This window comes from Grampus griseus (genome assembly GCF_964374135.1).
Source record: "Grampus griseus genome assembly, chromosome: 1".
Classification (NCBI taxonomy): Eukaryota; Metazoa; Chordata; class Mammalia; order Artiodactyla; family Delphinidae; genus Grampus; species Grampus griseus.
In genome coordinates, this window is record NC_139017.1 from 142,552,518 (window position 1) to 142,575,013 (window position 22,496).

Below are 22,496 nucleotides of genomic sequence, written 5' to 3' on the forward strand. Positions count from 1 at the left end.
TTTCTGTGGAACCTTGCTCTCTAGGAAGGTCAAGCTCTAAGAAAAGTTGAAAAGGATGTTTGGCTATGAAGCTACTGGTTTAAGTAGTAACCAAATCTGTCTTCTACACATGGCCGATTCTTTTTGAAGAGATGTAACCCAGTACAGTACACCAACCTGAGCATCAGGACAACTTAATTCTATTTCCTGTTTTTACTGTAATCCACTCTTTGAACTTGAGGAATTTGCTTCCTCTCTTAAGACCTCAGTTTCTCTATTTATGAAATGAAGGAGTTAAAAGATTGGACTAAATTATTCCAAGAGCCTTTCTAACTAAGAATCTACCATCTTTGGTCAAAAAATGGTGCCTCACAGATCTTGATAAAAAAAAAAAAAAAGATGAGTTCTGGGAAAGCCAGAATTTTTTTCTGAATAGGTTTTATTTGTTTGTTTCTTTATTTTTGTCACATGAATTTTGAAATAGAATCTCAGAGCTAAAAGAGAATTCAGTGTACAAGAATATTCTCTAAAATGACCTGACCCAGTGGTTATTCGGCCTCTTTTTGGACACATCTAGTGATAGGGAACTCACTTTTTATAGAGTCAGCTCATTTTATTGTTGGACTGATCTGATGGCTAGTAAGTTCTTTCTTATATTAACCTGAAACCTGTCTCCCTATAGCTTCCACCTATTATTTGTGCCATCTGTCAGATGCACATACCTGATTTAAATCCCATCTTCACTACTTACTAGATTTGTGAGAGTAGGAATATCACTTAACATCTTTGAGTTTCTATTTCCTCATCTAATAATGGATATTTTGATTCCTATATTCCATGGTACTGTGATTAATGAGATAGTGCTTTAGGTTGTCTGTACTAGGCTCTAGTTGGGAAAGACTTCATAGGGTACTTGATATTTGGCAAAGATCATGAAGGATGGATAGGAATTTCTATAGAGGAGGGTGCAATAAGGAGGAGACAGGTAGATGACAGGTTGGTCGTTTGGGGCAGAGAGAATAGCAGTGAACCAAAAAAAGGAGGTATACAAATCAAGTTCAGAAATTCTCTAGTGGTAAGGTTTGGTTAGATTTTTCAATGCCTAGGGCCAAAGAGAGAGAGTGATAGGAGATGATCCAGGAAAAATAAGCTGCAGGCAGACTGTGAAAGGACCTGTACACCATGCTACATTCAAATATGCTACTTCCAGAGGTTACTGAGTTTAAAGAAAATCATAAAGAAAGAGTGGATAGCTGAGCTAGGATTTAAATTCATGCCTTCTGAGACTATGTCTCACAGCACCATAACTTTTGAGCCATTAAAAAATCATCCTTTTATTGTTATAGAATTACAGAAAAAAAATTCCTTCCTTCCGGCACTACGCACCAGAATCCAAGAAGAGCTCTGACCTAGTTCCTGAGGCCTTCCAGCAGGATAAATCACAGTGCTGTTCTGTCAGTGAAACTAGTGAATTTCTTTGCTTTCTAGGAGCCTAGGCTTATAATAGGAAAAAACATTAGGGAGAAAGAAAGGAATATTCTGCCCACTTCTCAAATAGACATGGCTGTACACTGTAGTAGAAAGTGCTCTGACTATGTGACAAACAAGAGTTAGGTTCAAATCCTAGCTCTGCCATTTACTAGCTGTATATGTAATATATTTCTCACTCTTCCCCTGAGCCTCAGTATGTTCATCAGTAACATGGGAATTATGGTGCTTCCCTGCCTATTTTTTCTGAAATCATTATAAGGGAATTCTATTATGATTGTCAAAGTCCTTTGAAAATCATAAATTGATATTTTATTACTACTATTATCAGGAAATCACCAAAGTGAGAGGGCACCAGTACAGATCAGGATTGCCCTGACATATGCTGTCTGGACTTAGGGTAAAATCAGTAAGATTTGTCTACAGTGGCTCTGACTTTTCCCCTCTGTCATTTTCCCTTTTTTTCTTTTTCTCCCACTCACTTCTTTTGGCTGAAAAGCCTAGTGTCCTGTCTTTTTCTCTTCTCTTCCCTTCCCAAATGTTCCCCGGATAAACTCTACTGGTATGTCATTGAGAAACAAGGTCCGAAGGTCAATAATGAGATCTTCTGTCTTTCATAAAGGTTCCCATTGGAACCTCATCTTTCATAGAAAAGGAAAAAGTATTATTTATTTATTTTTTCATTCAGAAATTACTTGTTCAGCACCTAAAGTATATTTTACACATGGTGAAATATTTAGAGAGATTAGACAATCAAGAAAAGTAAGAACTTGGTGGAATTCAAGGACTTCTACTTCATTTGTTGATTTGTTCGTTTGTCATGTGTTCTATCTCGTATTCATTTAAAATTATGTGCTTTAGCACCGACTATGTATTACTAGACATTGTGTTAGGCAACATGTGAGGCACCAAGGACCCAATGGTACCATTTAGATCATCACACATCAGGTTCATGCTGGTTCTAAATGTTCTTAGTTTATTCTTAGGCATAGGTCCTAGGAATGCAACACCTTGGTGTGGTAGCAAGAATCAAAGGAAGTGAGACAGTGTAAAAGGGTTGCCTTTTCTCCACAGCCTTGCCAATGTTTGTTATTTGTGTTCTTTTTGTTGATAGCCATGCTGACAAGTGTGAGGTGATATCTTTTATTTTTTAACATCTTTATTAAAGTATAATTGCTTTACAATGTTGTGTTAGTTTCTGCTGTATAACAACGTGAATCAGCTATATGTATACATATATCCCCATATACCCTCCCTCTTGCGTCTCCCTCCCACCTTCCCTATCCCAACCCTCTAGGTGGTCACAAAGCACCTAGCTGATCTCCCTGTGCTTTGCAGCTGCTTCCCACTAGCTATCTGTTTTACATTTGGTAGTGTCAATATGTCAATGCTACTCTCTCACCTCGTCCCAGCTTACTCTTTCCCCTCCCAGTGTCCTCAAGTCCATTGTCTACGTCTGCATCTTTATTCCTGTCCTGCCCCTAGGTTCATCAGAATAATTTTTTTTTTTTAGAGTCCATATATATGTATTAGCATACGGTGTTTGATTTTCTCTTTCTTACTTCACTCTGTATGACAGAATGTAGGTCCATCCACCTCACTACAAATAACTCAATTTCATTTCTTTTTATGGCTGAGTAATATTGCATTGTATATATGTGCCACATCTTCTTTATCCATTCATCTGTCGATGGACACATAGGTTGCTTCCATGTCCTGGCTACTGTAAATAGTGCTTCAATGAACATTGTGGTACATGACCCTTTTTGAATTATGGTTTTCTCAGGGTACATACCCAGTAGTGGGATTGCTGGATCATATAGTAGTTCTATTTTTAGTTTTTTAAGGAACCTCCATACTGTTCTACATAGTGGCTGTATCCATTTACATTCCCACCAAGAGTGCAAGATGGTTCCCTTTTCTCCACACCCTCTACAGCATTTATTGTTTGTAGATATTTTGATGATGGCCATTCTGACTGGTGTGAGGTGATACCTCATTGTAGTTTTGATTTGCATTTCTCTAATGATCAGTGATATTGAGCATCCTTTCATGTGTTTGTTGACAATCTGTATATCTTCTTTGAAGAAATGTCTATTTAGGTCTTCTGCCCATCTTTGGATTGGGTTGTTTATTTTTTTGATATTGAGCTGCATGTGCAGCTTGTATATTTTAGAGATTAATCCTTTGTCAGTTTCTTTGTTTACAAATATTTTCTCCCATTCTGAGGGTTGTCTTTTCGTTTTGTTTATGGTTTACTTTCCTGTGCAAAAGCTTTTAAGTTTCATTAGGTCACATTTGGTTTTTTTTTAATTTTTATTTCCATTTCTCTAAGAGGTGGGTCTAAAAGGATCTTGCTGTGATTTATGTTAGAGTGTTCTTCCTATATTTTCCTCTAAGAGTTTTATACTGTCTGACCTTAAATTTATGTCTTTAATCCATTTTGAGTTTATTTTTGTGTATGATGTCAGGGAGTGTTCTAATTTCATTCTTTTACATGTAGCTGTCCAGTTTTCCCAGCACCACTTATTGAAGGGACTGTCTTTTCTCCATTGTGTACTCTTGCCTCCATTATCAAAAATAAGATGACCATATGTGCATGGGTTTATCTCTGGATTTTCTATCCTGTTCCATTGATCTATATTTCTGTTTTTGTGCCAGTACCATACTGTCTTGATTACTGTAGCTTTGTATTATAGTCTGAAGTCAGGGAACCTGATTCCTCCACCTCCATTTTTCTTTCTCAGGGTTGCTTTGGCTATTCTGGGTATTTTGTGTTTCCATACAAATTGTGAAATTTCTTGTTCTAGTTCTGTGAAAAATGCCATTGATAGTCTGATAGGGATTGCATTGAATCTGTAGATTGCTTTGGGTAGTATAGTCATTTTCACAATGTTGATTCTTCCAATCCAAGAACATCGTATATCTCTCCATCCTTTGTATCATCTTTAATTGCTTTCATCAGTGTCTTACAGTTTTCTGCATACAGGTCTTTTGTCTCCTTCAGTAGGTTTATTCCTAGGAATTTTATTCTTTTTGTTGCAGTGGTAAATGGGAGTGTTTCCTTAATTTTTCTTTCAGATTTTTCATCATTAGTGTATAAGAATGCAAGAGATTTCTGTGCTTTAATTTTATATTCTGCTACTGTACCAAATTCATTGATTAGCTCTAGTAGTCTTCTGGTAGCATCTTTAGGATTCTCTATGTTTAGTATCATGTCACCTTCAAACAGTGCCAGTTTTACTTCTTTTCCAATTTGTATTCCTTTTTCTTTTCTGATTCCCAGCAGTGACTAAAACTTCCAAAACTATGTCGAATAATAGTGGTGAGAGTGGGCAACCTTCTCTTGTACCTGATCTTAGAGGAAATGTTTTCAATTTTTCCCCACTGAGAACGATGTTGGCTATGGGTTTGTTATATATGGCCTTTGTTTTTTTTTTTTTTTTTGCAGTAGGCTTCCTCTATGCCTACTTTCTGGAGAGTTTTTTATCATAAATGGGTGTTGAATTTTGTCAAAAGCCTTTTCTACATCTACTGAGACGATCATATGGTTTTTATCCTTCAATTTGTTAATATGGTAGATCACATTGATTGATTTGCATATGTTGAAGAATCCTTGCATTCCTGGGATAAACCCCACTTGATCATGGTGTTTGATCCTTATAATGTGCTGTTGGATTCTGTTTGCTAGTATTTTCTTGAGGATTTTTGCATGTTTATGTTTATCAGTGGTATTAGCCAGTAGTTTTCTTTTTCTGTCACATTTGTCTGGTTTTGGTATCAGGGTGATGATGGCCTTGTAGAATGATTTTGGGAGTGTTGCTCCCTCTGCTATATTTTGGAAGAATTTGAAAAGGATAGTTGTTGGCTCTTTTCTAAATATTTGTTAGAATTTTCCTAGAAGCCATCTGGTCCTGGGCTTTTGTTTGTTGGAAGGTTTTTAATCACAGTTTCCATTTCAGTGCTTGTGATTGGTCTCTTTATATTCTCTATTTCTTTCTGGTTCCGTCTCAGAGGGTTGTGCTTTTCTAAGAATCTATCCATTTCTTCCAGGTTGTCCATATTATTGGCATATAGTTGCTTATTGTAATCTCTCTTGATCCTTTGTATTTCTGAAGTATCACTTGTTACTTCTTTTTCATTTCTACTTCTGTTGATTTGAATCTTCTTTTTCTTCTTGATGAGGCTGGCTAATGGTTTATCAATTTTGTTTATCTTCTCAAAGAACCAACTTATAGTTTTATTGATCTTTGTTATTGTTTCCTTCATTTCTTTTTAATTTATTTCTGATCCGATCTTTATAATTTCTTTCCCTTTGCTAACTTTGTTGTTGTTGTTTTTTTTGTTTTTGTTGTTCTTTCTCTAATTGCTTTAGATGTAAGGTTAGGTTGTTTACTTGAGATATTTCTTGTTTCTTGAGGTAGGATTGTATTGCTATAAACTTCCCTCTTAGAACTGCTTTTGCTGCATCCCATAGGTATTGGGTCATCGTGTTTTCATTGTCATTTGTTTCTATGTACTTTCTGATTTCTCCTTTGATTTCTTCAGCGATCTCTTGGTTATTTAGTAACATATTGTTTAGCTTCCATATGTTTGCATTCTTTACTTTTTCCCCTGTAATTGATTTTCTAATCTTATAGCATTGTAGTCAGAAAAGATGCTTGATATGATTTCAATTTTCTTAACTTTACTGAAGCTTGATTTGTGACCCACGATGTGATCTATCTTGGAGAATGTTCCATGAGCACTTGAGAAGAAAGTTTATTCTGTTGTTTTTGGGTGGAATGTCCTATAAATATCAATTAAGTCCATCTTGTTTAATGTGTCATTTAAAGCTTGTGTTTCCTTATTTATTTTCATTTTGGATGATATTTCCATTGGTGAAATTGAGGTGTTGAAGTCCCTTACCTCTATCCCCTACTGTTTCTGTTTATTCCCTGTTTTAAGCCTGTTAGCATTTGCCTTATGTATTGAGGTCCTCCTATTTTGAGTGCATAAATATTTACCACTGTTATATATTCTTCTTGGATTGATCCCTTTATTGTTGTGTAGTGTCCTTCTCTGTCTCTTGTAATAGTCTTTATTTTAGTCTATTTTGTCTGATATGAGAATTGCTACTCCAGCTTTCTTTTGATTTCCATTTGCATGGAATATCTTTTTCCATACTTTCAGTCTGTATGTGTCCCTAGGTCTGAAGTGGGTCTCTTGTAGACAGCATATATACAGGTCTTGTTTTTGTATCCATTCAGCCAGTCTGTGTCTTTTGTTTGGAGCATTTAATCCATTCACATTTAAAGTAATTATCAATATGTATGTTCCTATTAACATTTTCTTTATTGTTTTGGGTTTGTTTTTGTAGGTCTTTTCCATCTCTTTTGTTTCCTGCCTAGAGAAGTTCCTTTAGCATTTGTTGTAAAGCTGGTTTCGTGGTGCTGAATTCTCTTAACCTTTGCTTGTCTGTAGAGGTTTTAATTTCTCCATCAAATCTGAATGAGATTCTTCTGGGTAGAGTAATCTTGGTTGTAGGTTTTTCCCTTTCATCACTTTAAATATGTCCTGCTGCTCCCTTCTGGCTTGCAGTTTCTGTTGAAAGATCAGCTGTTAACCTTATGGGGATTCCCTTGTATGTTTTTTATTGCTTTTCCCTTGCTGCTTTTAATAGTTTTTCTTTGTATTTAATTTTTGCTAGTTTGATTAATATGTGTCTTGGTATGTTTCTCCTTGGATTTATTCCATATGGGACTCTCTGGGCTTCCTCGAGTTGCATGACTATTTCCTTTCCCATGTTAGGGAAGTTTTCAACTATAATCTCTTCAAGTATTTTCTCAGACCCTTTCTTTTTCTCTTCTCTTCTTCTTTGGGACCCCTATAATTCGAATGTTGGTGCATTTAATGTTGTCCCTGTGACCTCTGAGATGTTGTCAATTCTTTTCATTCTTTTTTCTTTATTGTGCTCTGCGGTAGTTATTTCCACTATTTTATCTTCCAGTTTACTATTCCGGTCTTCTGCCTCAGTTATTCTGCTATTGATTCCTTCTAGAGAATTTTTGATTTCATTTATTGTGTTGTTCATCATTGTTTGTTTGCTCTTTAGTTCTTCTAAGTCCTTGTGAAACATTTCTTGTATTTTTTTCATTCTATTTACAAGATTTTGGATCATCTTTACTATCATTACTCTGAATTCTCTTTTCAGGTAGCTTGCCTATTTTCTCTTCATTTGTTTGATCTGGTGGGTTTTTACCTTGCTTCTTCATCTGCTGCATATTTCTCTGTCTTCTCATTTTGTTTAACTTATTGTGTTTGGGGTGTCCTTTTTGCAAGCTGCTGGTTCATAGTTCCCTTTTTTTTTGGTGTCTGCCCCCAGTGGGTAAGTTTGGTTCAGTGAGTTTTTTACGCTTCCTGGTAGAGGGGACTGGTGCCTGTGTTCTGGTGGGTTGGGATGGTTCTTGTCTTTCTGGTGGGCAGGGCCATGTCCAGTATTGTGTTTTGGGGTTTCTGTGAAGTTAGTATGATTTTAGGCAGTCTCTCTGCTAATGGGTGGGGTTGTATTCCTGTCTTGCTGGTTGTTTGGCACGGGGCATCCTGCACTGGAGCTTGCTGGCTGTTGGGTACATCTGGGCCTTAGTGTTGAGACAGAGATTTCTGGGAGAGCTCTTGCCAATTTATATTACATGGGACCAGGAGGTCCCTGATGGTCCAGTGTCCTGTACTCGGCTTTCCCACCTCAGAGGTTCAGCCCTGACATTAGGCCTGGGCACCAAGACCCTGTCAGCCACACAGCTTAGAAGAAAAGGGAGAAAAAAAAGAAAGAAAGTAATAATAATAAATATTTTTTTAATTATTAACATAAAAGAAATTTAAATTATTAAAATAATAATTAAAAAGTAATAATAATACCAAAACAAAGAAGAGAGCAACCAAACCAATAAACAAATCTACCAATGATAACAAGTGCTAAAAACTATACTAAAATAAACATAAAAATCAGAAACATGTCAGTCTCAGACAGCAAACCCTAAGTCTACAGCTGCTCCCAAAATTCACTGCCTCAGTTTTGGGATAATTCATTTTCTGTTGAGCTATTCCACAGTTGCAGGGTACATCAAGTTGATTGTGGGGATTTAATCTGCTGCTCCTGAGGCTGCATAGAGAGATTTCCCTTTCTCTTCTTTGTTCACACAGCTGCTAGGGTTCAGCTTTGGTTTCGGCCCCACCTCTGCATGTAGGTCTCCCTCAGGCCTCTGTTCCTGCCCCGACAGGACAGGGTTAAAGTAGCAGCTGATTAGGAGGCTCTGGCTCACTCATGCCGGGGGGAGGGAAGAGTATGGTAGTTACAATTGGAATGCGGGGCGAGCCTGTGGAGGCAGAGGCCAGCGTGATGTTTCAACAGCCTGAGGTGCACCATGTGTTCTCCTGGGGAAGTTGTCCCTGGATCATGGGACCCTGTCAGTGGTGGGTTGCACAGGCTCCCAGAGGGTGTGGAAAGTGACCTGTGCTTGCACACAGGATTCTTGGTGGCTGCAGCAGCAACATTAGAGTTTCATGGTATCCATCTCTGGTATCCGAGCTGATAGCCACGGCTCACGCCTGTCTCTGGAGCTCATTTAGGCAGTGCTCTGCCTTCTGTGGGCAGACGGGGAAGGAATCCCCTCTTCTGGCACACCTTGAAACAATGCTCTCTTGCCTCTTAGACAGGTCCAGAGTTTTTCTTGGACTCCCTCCCAGCTAGCTGTAGTGCACTAGCCCCCTTCAGGCTGTGTTCTCTCAGCCAACCCCAGTCCTCTCCCTAGGATCTGACCTCTGAAGCCAGAGCCTCAGCTCCCAGCCCCCACCCACCCCGGTGGGTGAGCAGACAAGCCTGTCGGGCTGGTGAGTGCCGGTTGGCACTGATCCTCTGTGCAGGAATCTCTCTGCTTTGCCCTCTGCACCCCTGTTGTTGCGCTCTCCTCCATGGCTCCAAAGCTTCCCCCCTGCCCAACTCCCATCTCCACCAGTGAAGGGGCTTCCTAGTGTGTGGAAACATTTCCTCCTTCACAGCTCCCTCCCAGAGGTGCAGATTCTGTCCCTATTATTTTGTCTCTGTTTTTTCTTTTGCCCTTCCCAGGTACGTGGGGATTTTCTTGCCTTTTGGGAAGTCTGAGGTCTTCTGCCAGTGTTCAGTAGGTATTCTGTAGGAGTTGTTCCACATGTAGCTGTATTTTTGATGTATTTGTGGGGAGGAAGGTGATTTCCACGTCTTTCTCCTCCACCATCTTGAAGGTCCCCCCCGAAGTGATATCTTATTGTGGTTTTGATTTACAGTTCCCTGATGATTAGCCATGTTGAGCATCTTTTCATGTGCCTGATGGCCATCTGCATTTCCTCTTTGGAAAAATGTCTATTCAGTTCTGCCCATTTTTAAATCAGGTTGTTTGTTTTTTGTATATTTAGTTAATATGAGCTGTTTATATGTTGACTATTAACCCCTTATTGGTCATATCATTTGAAAATATTTTCTCCCATTCAGTAGGGTGTCTTTTCATTTTGTCAATGGTTTCCTTCACTGTGCAAAAGCTTTTATGTGTAGTTAGGTCCCATTTGTTTATATTTGTTTTATTTCCTTTACTTTAGGAGACAAATCCAAAAAATATTGCTGTGATTTATGTCAAAGAATGTTCTGCCCATGTTTTCCACTAGGAGTTTTATAGTATCTGGTCTTAATTTAGATCTTTAATCCATTTTGAGTTTATTTATATATATGGTATTAAAGAATGTTCCAATTTCATTCTTTTACATGTAGCTGTCCAGTTTTCCCAGTACCACTTATTGAAGAGACTCTTTCCTCCATTGTATATTCTTGCCTCCTTTGTTGTAGATTAATTGACCATAAGTGTGTGGGTTTATTTCTGAGCTTTCTATCCTTTTCCATTTATCTATGTGTCTGTTTCTGTGCCAGTACCATACTTTCTTGATTATTGTCACTTTGTCATGTAAACTGGGATAGCCACTGTGGAAAACATTATGGAGGTTTCTCAAAAAACTAAAATAGAACTGCCATAAAACCCAGCACTTCCACTCCTTGGTATATATCTGGAAAAAGACAAAAACACTAATTCCAAAATAGACATGCACCCCAATGTTCATAGCAGCATTATTTACAATTTCCAAGATATGGAAGCAACCAAAGTGTTCATAAAGGATAACTGGATAAAGAAGATGTGGTATATATATACAATGGAATACTACTCAGCCATAACAAAGAATGAAAATTTGTCATTTGCAACAACATGGATGGACTTGGAGGGTGCTGTGCTAAATTAAATAAGTCAGACAGAGAAAGATAAGTACTGTATAATATCACTTATATGTGGAATCTAAAAAACACAACAAACTAGTGAATATAACATAAAAGAAGCAGACTCACAGATATAGAGAACAAACTAGTGGTTGCCAGTGGGGAGAGGGGCAATGTAGGGGAGGGAGAGTGTACAAACTACTGAGTGTAAGATAGGCTCAAGGATGTATTATATGACATGGGAAATGTATCCGATATTTTATAATAACCATAAATGGAAAGTAACCTTTAAAAATTTTATAAAGAAAAAAAAAGTGAGACAGTCTTAGCTTTCTTACCTCCAGCTCTGTTTGAATTCCATCTATGTGAAGTTGGCATGCTACTTAACTTCCCTGACTCTGTTTTCATGGCAAGAGACATGAAGGCTTAATGTATGTTAAAGCACATGGGTCAATTCCTGGTACATAGTAGGTGCTCCACAAATGTTATTTTTTCTTTCTTCTTTCTTCCCTTTTTTATCTTCTCTTCTTGTGTATGAATATCCCTGTTTGTCCTGAAAACATAGAAAGAAGTTGTGAATAGCAAGGCTGAAATATATCTGCTCCAAGAGCAGTTTTGCAGACGGTCTAAAGCAGAGCATTTGCAAAGGGGTATTTGTTGTTTGTTATAATTTCTCACACACTTTCCAGTTTACAAAGCACATTTACACACATCATCATAATTAATCCTCACAAAAACCATGCAAGGTGAAGCTTATTATCTCATTCTCTAGGTGAGGAAACTGAAGCTTACAGAGTCTTAGTGACTTTCTGAGGACATATAGACAATCAGAATTGTCTTTTGGTCTTTTAATATGCTGTCTTTTGGTCTTTATTTGTCTTGCTGTCTCACACTGAATTTTAAGCTTAAAATCTTCCACCAAGCTTTCCCATTTTCCTGGCTACAGGCATGTCTTTAAGACTACAGGGCACTGATACAACTTCCTTTTTCTTATATTCCCTCTATGATACATGAAACTGATGCAGTCTTTGTGGATTCAGAAGTCCAGAGATTAGTTTGGCTGTTTAGGGAACAAAACATGTAGCCCACTCCTGTTGCCTTAATTCTGACCATCATCATCTCTTACTTGGACTATTGAAATAGGCCTCCTTCTTCTCCTTGCCTTACTGTTGACCTCTCATACCCCTGAGGATATTCTTAACACTGCAAAACTCAACTCTGCTCAGATCCTTCCATGCTTAAAACAAAATAAAACATTGTTTCCCCATATCCTGCAGAACTGAGGTCTGAGCAACTTGGTCTGTGTCAAGGCTCCTCAGCTCCCATCATGTCCTGATAAGCATCCTGCCTTTTAGTAATACTCGTCTTGCCTTAAGAGCATTGAAGATGTTTTTCCTTCCTTCTAGGAATTCCTCCTTTTCATCTCCCTTGGTGAACTCTTTTTTCTTTTGCACTTCAAAACCTGGGTAGGATTAGATGACACTCAACTAAATCATGACAGAATTCCTCCCTATGCACTGCCATAGCACTTCTTACACTGTAGAGTAATTGCCTATTTTTTGTGTCTGTATGCCTTGAGTGCAGGGTCTTTCCTTATCTCCTCTGTATTCCTATTGCTGTCTCTAGTACCTGACAGTTTTTCATCATTAAGTATAATAATACCTGTAGATTTTTTGTAGATGTTTGTTATTGAGTTAAATTCATTCTCCTTTATTCCTATTTTTCTGAGAATTTCCATTATGAGTGGGTGTTGAATTTTTTCAAATAATTTTCTGCATCAATAGATGTAATCATGTAACTTTTCCTGTTTAACTCATTAATATGGTGAATTACATTGATTGGCTTTTGAATACTGAATCATCCCTGAATAAATTCCATTTGGTTACAGCATATAACCAAATTCTTTTTACATATTGCTGAATTCTTTGCTAATATTTTGTTAAGGATTTTTGAGTCTATATTTATGAGGGATATTGGTTTGTAGCTTTTATTTTTGTATTGCCTTTGTTTTGTTTTGATATCAGTTTAAAATAATAGCTTTATAGAGTGAATTATGAAGTGTTCCCTCCTTTTCTATTTTCTGTAAGAGATTATTTAAAATTGGTATTAAATCTTATTTAAGCATTTGATAGAATTCTCCAATGAAGTCATTTGGGCCTGGAGATTTCTTTTTTAGGAATTTTTAAATTATAAATTAAATTTCTTAATAGTTATAGGGCTATTCAAGTTATCTATTTCATACTGTGTAAGTTGTAGTAATTTGTGTTTGTCAAAGAATTGATCTATTTCAGTTAATTTGTCAATTAGAGCTGTTCATAATATTTTCTATTTTCCATTTGATATCTTTATTTCTTTGTCACTCTTGGGAGAGGTTTATCAATTTTATTGATCTTCTCAAAGAACCAGCTCTTTGTTTCATTGATTTTCTCTATTATTATTTTTCTGTTTCAATGTCATTTATTTCTGCTCTTATTTCCTTACTTTTGCTTGCTTTGATTTAAAATTTTGTTGTTTTCTTGTTCATGAGGTCAGAGCTTAAATTACTGATTTAAGACTTTTCCTCTTTTCTAATGTGTGTATTTAGTGTTATAAAATTTCCTTTCAGCATTGCTTTAGCTATGGCTCATAAATTTTGATGAAGTCTATTTTCATTTTTCATTCAGTGAAATGTATTTTTAAAAAGTTTCCCTTGAAAATTCCTCTTAGTCCCATAGATTATTTATAAATTTGTTGTTTAGTTTTTAATTTATTTGGAGATTTTCCTGTTATCTTTCTATTAATGATTTCTAGTTTAGTTCCATTGTGGTCAAAGAACACAGTATGATTCCAATTCTTTTAAATTTGATAAAATTTGTTTTATAGGCCAATAGATGGTCTGTCTTTGTAGATGTTGGTAGGTGCTTGACAATAATATTTATTCTACTCTTATTTGATAGAGCATTCTATAAATGTCCATTTTGTGTCCTGTTGATTGCTGGCATTGTTGAGTTCTATACTGATTTTCTATCATTGTTGTATTGTTGAAATATCCAGCTGTAATTGTGGATACTTCTATTTCTCCTTTCAGTTCTATTTTTTATTCTATTCTGTTTTTTCTTTCAGTTTTTGCTTCACTTATTGCAGCTCTGTTACTTGGTGCACGGATATTTATATTTATCTTGCTATGTCTTCATGGTAGACTGACCATTTAACATTGTATGATAATGATAATATTCCTCTCCATTTCTGGTAATTTCCTTTGCCCTGAAGTGTACTTATCTGAAATTAATATAGGTACTCCTGATTTCCTTTACATTACTGTTTGCCTGATACATCTTTTTTCCATCCTTTTTCTTTCAACTTGCCCATATTGTTATATTCAAAGTAAGTTTCTTACAGACACTGTATGGTTAGGTCATGTTTTTTAATCCACTCTACCAATCTGTCTCCACAGAACTACTGACATTATACCAGTTAGGAGGATGAGGGACTAGTCAATTTGCCAGAGTTAGTAAGAGTCCATGCCCCACCCCCCAATGTCTCTACTGAAACCACAGTTGGTAGGTGGATGGGAGGTTCATTACTACTGAGAAAGAATGAAAATATCAGCTCCTTACTGAGCCTTCTCTGATTTACCCTGGCAGTGGAGTTGGGGTACCTTGCTCAGCCTGGAGAAGATGGAAATCTAGGCTCCTCACTATGCCTTTGTTGGTATAGATGGGGTAGGTCCACAATTTTTTTCTATGGTGTTTGGCTATAGTAGACCATTTACTTTCTAAACGTTTTCTGTGTGGTTAGGCTGCCTTCTTCCTAGTCCTTTGTCTAGAGAGAAGAGATTTTTGTTGGGTTTTGTTTGTCTGCACCTGCTGGCCTTTCAGAGGTTTCGGCTTCTCTAGCACATATTCTGACATATTGTGGCATATATGAGGCAAAAAGAAAACCCATGGAACCCACCACCATATCATTCTTTGAGTCCTGTCAGTCTTCTGCTTCTTTCCCCAGTTAAGAGTGTTCTTGTATTTGTTCAATGTATAATGTCCAGGATTTTTAGTTGTATTTAGCAGGAGAATTAGGGAAACATATGAATATCATCTTACTAGGAGCAAAAGATTCTGAATGGAAATAGTGCAAATGGGGTTTGGAGGTGCTCACAGGGACAAAAAATCATTTAAACACAAGATAGCTTATTACATTTAAAAACTAGACATAGCTCTGAGATTCCTAGCTACCAAGACAGAAGTAATATACTGACTTAACATTTTTTTTCCCTGTATTTGAGAAAAAAAAAAACAGATCTGTTAAATGAGAAGGAAGTTTTCCCTAGCCCCACGTTCTAGGAGGGAATATTATATGTATTCCTTATATAAGAGAATTGTTTAAATTCATGGTTGGATATTTTTAAACTAGTATTTTGCAAAAATATTAGAATGTTTCTCATAAGTAAATATTTCTTACACTAACTGTTCATAGAAGCTGAAGGCATGACCTATTTGGTCACGACACTTCTAATGGTAGTTAAGCTAATAAAATTCAAGTTTATTGTTTTTGGGTATTCATCTTATTGTTTAGTGGTCAGAGAAATGGATAGTAAATTAGTTCCTCTTGTTGTCTTTTTCAGATACTGGATATCTTAGTTGTTTGGCATCAGTGTTTGGCAGGCTGAATTGCCAGAAGGTTTCAAGTTAGTCTCTTGAAAATTTTCAAGTTAGTCTCTTGATTAGTGCATGGAATGAGTATAACCTGGTGTGTTATTTCATAAATATCTATAGCACATGTTTGATATAACTATTATTTTAATACATATCTAGAACAGAATTTTCAGGTTAAATAAATGCTCGTTTCCAGAAAAAATCTTTTTTTTTTAATAGAGAATGTTATGGGTGAGGTGGGATAAAAACAACATTTGTAGTGGGATAAAAATAACATTATAGAATACCTACTCTGCACCAGATATTATACTAGACGTTGTATGTATATTACTCTTAACTTTTAAAATAACTCTGTGAAGTAAGTTTTATTATTCCCATTTTATAGATGGAGAGTCTATCTTACCAGGGGAGGTTAAATCCGTTGCTCAAGGACATACAGCTAGGATGTGTCAGATTTGGAATTCTATATCCAATCCTGTCTCCTACTCCTGCCCTTATATATGGACCCTATGCTTCAGCCAATTTGCTTTATTGAAGGTGAAATTGGAAGAGAAAATGGATGTGAAATATTTGAAAAGAAGGAAGTGAATGGAGGTGAAAACACACAGAGAGACTCAAATCTGTACGTTTAGCTTCTCAGAGGCAGTTTAAATTAAAGTTATGACAAAGGAGTTTGGAAGAACTGGTTCAATGGTGACTTAATCTTTCTGTGAATTTAATTTTTACAACCTTTATTTGGTTTAACAGGAATCATCAATTATTTGTAGTACTTAGGGGTGCTTTATGAGATGTCAAAAAGAGTTTGGGCATTTTTCGTATAAGTGTATATTGCCAACATATGTATGTGTGTGTGTACTCTAAAATGAAATTATTACTTTGATAATGGATTAGTTAAAATATAGATCTCCTGTAAGCTCAAAGATCATTGGCCCAATCTCTTATTTGATCAGTAGGGAGCTGATGCCACAGGAGAATAAGTGACTTGACTAAGGTTTCATAGTGATTAGCAGTAAAGCTGGGACTGGAGCTCAATCTTTCTGAATCCCAGTCCATTACTCCCTATTAAAACAATCTAATGACTTTCAGAATAATTCTATTTTTCTCAAGATAAGACTTTGCCTAATTTTAAATGTTATTTAAAATTTCCAATTCCTTATTCTTATTAGCTTAATATTTTACAGTGTTATACTTCAATCATTGCGCTTGAAATTAGGGCCTAGGAAGATACAATTGAAAAGTACCAATTGCCTTACCTAGAAGGACCTTATACAGTATAAAGTCTACTCAACTGTCTGCTCCTAGGGGAAAGGAATATATCTCAATTTTTTAGAAATTTTCAGCACTTGGCTTAGAGCCCAGTTGAATTTTGGTTGAATGACTGAATGAATGAAATTCAAATAAGTCATAACACTATTCAATGTTAGAATTGGAAAAAGACCTTAAAAAACCATCTAGTCCAACACGTTAACTTTAAATATGAGGAAACAGAAAAAATAAAAGACAGTATATGGCGTAATGTCATGCAAATTAAAAATATAATTCATTTATGCATATTTTTTACCATAAAAATAAAACTGGCCTTTTTCAGGCCATATTCAGATTTCATAGTAATCTTGCACTGCACAACTCCAGGTAGTACTGCTCATCTTATAGTTGATGTGAGTGTTGCTTTCACAGATGTGTAGCTGTGCATAGTGGTGCAGTACATGAGATAGGTATTATTGCTCCTACTTTACAGATAAGGGAACAGGCCTAAACAGGAAGTTACTTATCCAAGATCAGATGAATTATGTGTAGCAGAACCAGTATTAGACCCCTGTTTTCTTATAATTCAGTACTTTGTTTTTCTTATAGTGCTCCTGTCTGAAATATGCCATTTAATCCCCCATGCCTTACCCTATAACACATTCTAGACAACGTTTAAAGCAGAGACCCAAACACGCACTGTTTATAGCTGTATTTCTGAATCTGTCTTCTTGGTTTTCAATCCTTTTCCCACTTTCCCATTTCTAGTTTTGTCTTTTCTCTATGGCTCCTGCTATCTTCCAACTATAACCTTGGCTTGCCTTCATCCTAGGTTTTCCTTCTACCTTTGGCTGCTTTCACAATTCAACCTCATTCCCTGTCACCTCCTACCTTTGTTTACTTTCACTCTGGCAAATGCCTTCATTGTCCTGATTGGCTTTTAGACATGATATCATTTTTAATTCTAACGTAAGACTTAACAGAATTTCCCTTGTATATTCTCCTACTTTTTCTGACTTTCCTCTTCAAGTCCTCCCTGAGAATCATCTTGCCATCTAGCACAAATTCATTCCCCACATGCTGTCTCTGGGTGATTCATCCTTCCCATCACACAGACGGGCACACCAACACCTACACACACAGGTGAATCTGCTCCAGTGTATATTTTAATTACAGATTTAGTCAGAAGTAATTAAGCCTTTCTGTAATGTTGTTTCATACATACCAAGTATGGTTTCATACATACCAAGTATGGTTTCATACATACCAAGTATGGTTTGTGCCACCCTCGTTTGCAGAGTAAGAAGGAGCCCCTAGTGTAGTTAGATTAATTAATAGAAAGAGAATAAACTTAATGTAGCCAGCGAAGTGCAAGAAATGGTGCTTCCCCCCTATATCTCATTCAGATGGAATGGCCATCCTGGGATTGCGGCAAGGGATGCCAGTTGCATTTTAATCACAGAGTTGATGGTTCCCTGCTACACCAGATGGAAGGGCCTTTGTAGAGCGAGTCTCACTCACCACCTTTGTTGATTTTTTTCTCTGATGCTGGTTAACAAAACCCGACAGGAGACAAAAGTGATGAGGTTGTGTTTTGATCCCATGGATTTTATTCCCTATTCTACTGCTTGACTTGTGAGCTCAGTCAGATCTTGACTCCTGTAAAAAAGATACTTCTTCAGGCACTTGAACAAATGAAGGAGAAAGGATGAGACTGGAGGAAAGAAAAGATTCTTCTTCCTCTTCCTGTAGCATCCTTGTGGTTACTTTATTGCCTACAAAGCATTTTCACTTCCATTATATCACTTAACCATTATGATAATTCAGTAACAGAGGTATTGTTATCCCCATTTTAGTGAAATAAAAAATTGAGATTATGACACTTAAGCTTTTATAGATTTAGCAGTGATGATCAGCGACTTACTAGTATTAAGGCAATAATAAAGTAAAGGAGTTATTTGTTCTCTAGCTATTCAAAAATACAGAATTATGGATCTAGAAGCCTTCCAACACCTCATCTCACTTGATGGAAATGGAAACTAATATTCAAGCGGTGTAATGAAGGGCAGTGTGGGATATTAAAAGAGCATGGGCTTTGGAACTACTACTGGTAAAGTTTTACTTCTACATTTATGTCCTTGGACTCTGGGGGCAAGTCCAAGTTTCACTTTCCCTATTTGTAAAATGCAAGATTGGACTGGTATAAACTGAGACCCCTTCAGCCTTGAATCCTCTCCATCCCAGAGCCCAGATTTCTCTCCATGTAGGCTAAAAGTCTTTTATTCGTACTTCCTGTGGGTGGTAGTGGCTCATTTCGGGGAACCCAAATTCTTTAAAATGATTCTCAAGAATGTAGACTGGAAGGATGAGTCCTGAATTGAAATTAATAGAGACCAAACACTTGAGGAACTTTTAGAATGTTATCGCACCGGAAAATAGCCAGAATATTGGGAAATTACAATAATGTGCACATGCGAATATGGGATTGATATGAAAATTTCATTCTCAGGCACAAAGTACTACTCTACCAAATGCCTTGCCAAGCCCTAGAACAAGGTTCTGAAATAAAGAGATGAATCATTGGGAATCAGTTCCAGTGTTTTCTGCCTTCATCAAAACCATTTGATTTAGTGGTGCTTGTCCCTCAAAATCTTCTCCTTCGACTTTTTCTCCTTCAAAGAAGAATCATTTATTACCTTTTCACTATAATTAGATGATTTGAGGGGGATAAACATCAGACCTTCACAGCTGTCAAGGCCTTGATTTATAGGAAAATTATTTGTTCTAATTATACAGAATGATTCATAGCTTATGCAAATGTGTGATTTATTACTAGACCATGTCTTTTATATGTAGGCTCCATTCCCTTTAGTTTTTAGTTAAGTACTTCCTAGAAATAGTAATATTATTTAGATCAAGCTGCAGGATTATTTTCGTCCTACTCCTGACAGCCTATAATAATAATGGCATGCATTCATTCATTTGACAAAAATTCACCGAGCAATCTCTGTGAACAAAACACTGAGGATATAGAAATGACGGTCACTTTTGCTGATATAGAGAACATGGGGGAAGGGCCTATTCTACAGCATTGTAACATCCCTTATCTCATGTGAACCTCACAGCAGCCTTGTAAGGCAGATAAGGCAGCTCTTATTCTGAAAGTTTTACAGGTGAGAAGACAGACTCACAGAGGGCAAGTGACCTACCCAAAGTCACTTAGTATAGGAATTACAGGAACCCACTGGAGTAATCCACAATTCCTGGCAGCCAGTTGTGTGTGTGTGTGTGTGTGTGTGTGTGTAGAGGTTGGACTGGGCATGATATCAGGGCTGGGGATTATTGCTTCCATGTGTGAAAGAATGGAAAAGTTATTAAATTTTCTCAAAATGGCTCCACAGCTTATCTACCTGACACAAAGCCTTACACTCCACTTAAGGCATATTAAGGCTGGGGTTAAAATGCCAGTGTTCTTTGGGAGGGATGCACTACTTAATCTGTTACTTGTTATTCATTTATTAATTCATTCGTTTGTTCTTTCATTCAGCAAGCCTTATTAGAAACTTTCCAGTGCCTGGTCTTGAAGTAGGAGCTAGGTACCAGAAGAGGAGTGGAAGGTGGCAGTTATTGTGGGATGTGATACAAGTATCAGTTGGACATGGTGTGTCTCTTTGTGGAACCCACTGCCTATCTTCGGTATTTCCATTTATTGACATGCTAAGCCTTCTATGTTCAAGCTTCTGAGAATTACATGTAGGAAAATGATCTTTTTTTTTTTTCTATTTCTGGATTGGGTATCAACTCCAAGCCTCCTTCCTTTCTTCCTCTGCTGGTGTGTACCTGTGTTACCTTACTAGACATCGAGTTCTTTGAAATCAGAGACATGTTTTCCATCTCTGTCTTCAGTGCCTGATACATAATAAGTTCTCAACAAATGTCTGATCTGGGAATGACAGAATGTATTAACACACTGTTAAAGTTACCTTCACTTCTTTCTCTTAAGGCTTCCACCATTCTGGCCCTGACTTAATTCTTCTTTGTTCTCCAGAGTCAAAGAAGGTGTACTCAGACTTAGAATCTCTTCTTCAATCCAAAAATAACAAAAAATCTTCCTCTCTTATTTGTAAACCTTGCCAAAGGTCCCAACTCTTACCCTGTGACTTTCTGAGAGCTAAAGAAGGAATATAAAGGAGTATATTAATATGAACATAGTGTAACCTTGGACAAGTCACTTAGCCTCCCTGAGACTTAGTTTCTTTCTCTGTAAAATAGTAAAAATCTCTACTTCTTGGTTTGTATTTGTAACCAAATGGGAGCCTATATTGCCAACTTCTATTTCAAAATTCACCCCAGGGATCAGCTCTTCCAGGAAGTTTTCTCTGACTCCTACCCTCCAGGCTGTCTTGGTTGCCTTCTCATTTTTTCAGTTACCTGGTTTCCCTCCGTTAGATACTTACAGCATTCATTCTCTGATTTAATTTGTCTTTATATTCTACTATACAGTAGAATTTCAGATTGTCTCTTATTGTTCTTTGTGTTCACTCATAGTCATCCAGCATATGTTTATTGAGCACCTATTACATGTCAGGCACTGTGCCAGATGTTGAGAGTTCAGCAGTGAGTAAGATCAACACAGCCTCTGTCCTGAGGAGTTATAGTATTTAGTTTATAGTCAGCACAGAATAGGACTCACTGTTTGTTGGATGAATTAATAAAAACTGAATGAATGCATAAATCAATTAAACTAGTTGGTAACTATAGAGAGCTATTTGGATGTTAGTTATTTATACTCTAAGTCTATTCAATTGAAATGAGGATTTGATTCAATGTTCAATATAATCTTCCCAGAGTCTTCTTTAGATTGATCCATTAGTAATAAAGGAAACTTCATGGACACCCAGCTCCTGAGTCTCTAAATTTTGTTTGAAAGAAAGTGAAAATTTCCAATTCATGGTAAAAATTATGTTGGTCATATAATAGTTGCTTTACAATGTTGTGTTAGTTTCTGCTGTACAATGAAGTAAATCAACTATATGTATATGTATATCGGTCTCAATTCTTTTATCTGTAAAATACATGGGACTGAATTTAATATTCATTACCCCTTCTCTGAGTCTATGTGCAAGGTTTGAAGAATATTTGAAAATTTCCATGCAGCCTCATTAATTAAATGTTCTTTATCTGATTGGGCATATTTGAGGAGGCTCTAACTTTTTTCATTGTTTCATTTATGGCCAAACTCTGACATAAAAGAAAATGAGAAATTCTAGTGGAAACATATCATTAACTTTATTGCCCCAAAAGCATGTGAAAGATTCTATTTTATTAATTTTATTGTTTTTCTTGCTGTTAGCTAAAGTTGATTGAAGGGGATGAAGTAGGGTCAAGTGAAGAGGGCTAAGGCTCTTATTTAGAAAGATTTCTGGAAAGATGTCCTTGCTAGTTACCATATCATACCATAACTTTGTAGTTGGTTAGCCATATTAATTTTGAAGTACATCTGCTGCCTGTGTCATCATGAAGGGCACATTAGTGGCATAATATTTGCCAACTTCTGATTGGAATTTAACAGTTTTTCTCATTGTTAATGGTTTAGGAGGGCCATAACATTATTTAAAAATCACATCTTAAAGAATGTGTCAATGAATGGTGACACTGTATGGAAAATAGCCCTTAAGTAAAAGTTCTTTTTGGTGCCCTTAGCTGCCTCATCCATTTGTGTAGGATCATTCATTTGTCTCCCATTCATAAACATTTATGAAGCACTGCTGCTTGCCAGGCTCATTGCTAGATGCTGTGGATACAAAGACAAAAATGGAAGAGTTGATTCATCTTAAACTGGCTTTTCCTGGTATGTGTCCCTACATGAACATCTACTATGT

The 22,496-nt window shown here is 36.7% G+C and overlaps 1 protein-coding gene across 2 annotated transcripts in view; it reads left to right on the forward strand.

The window, feature by feature from the left end:
- Positions 1-22,496, forward strand: part of AGBL4 (AGBL carboxypeptidase 4) — a gene marked incomplete at both ends in the record, with an annotated part of 1,409,253 nt that overhangs the window by 431,912 nt on the left and 954,845 nt on the right. The gene's annotated exons all lie outside the window — the stretch shown is intronic.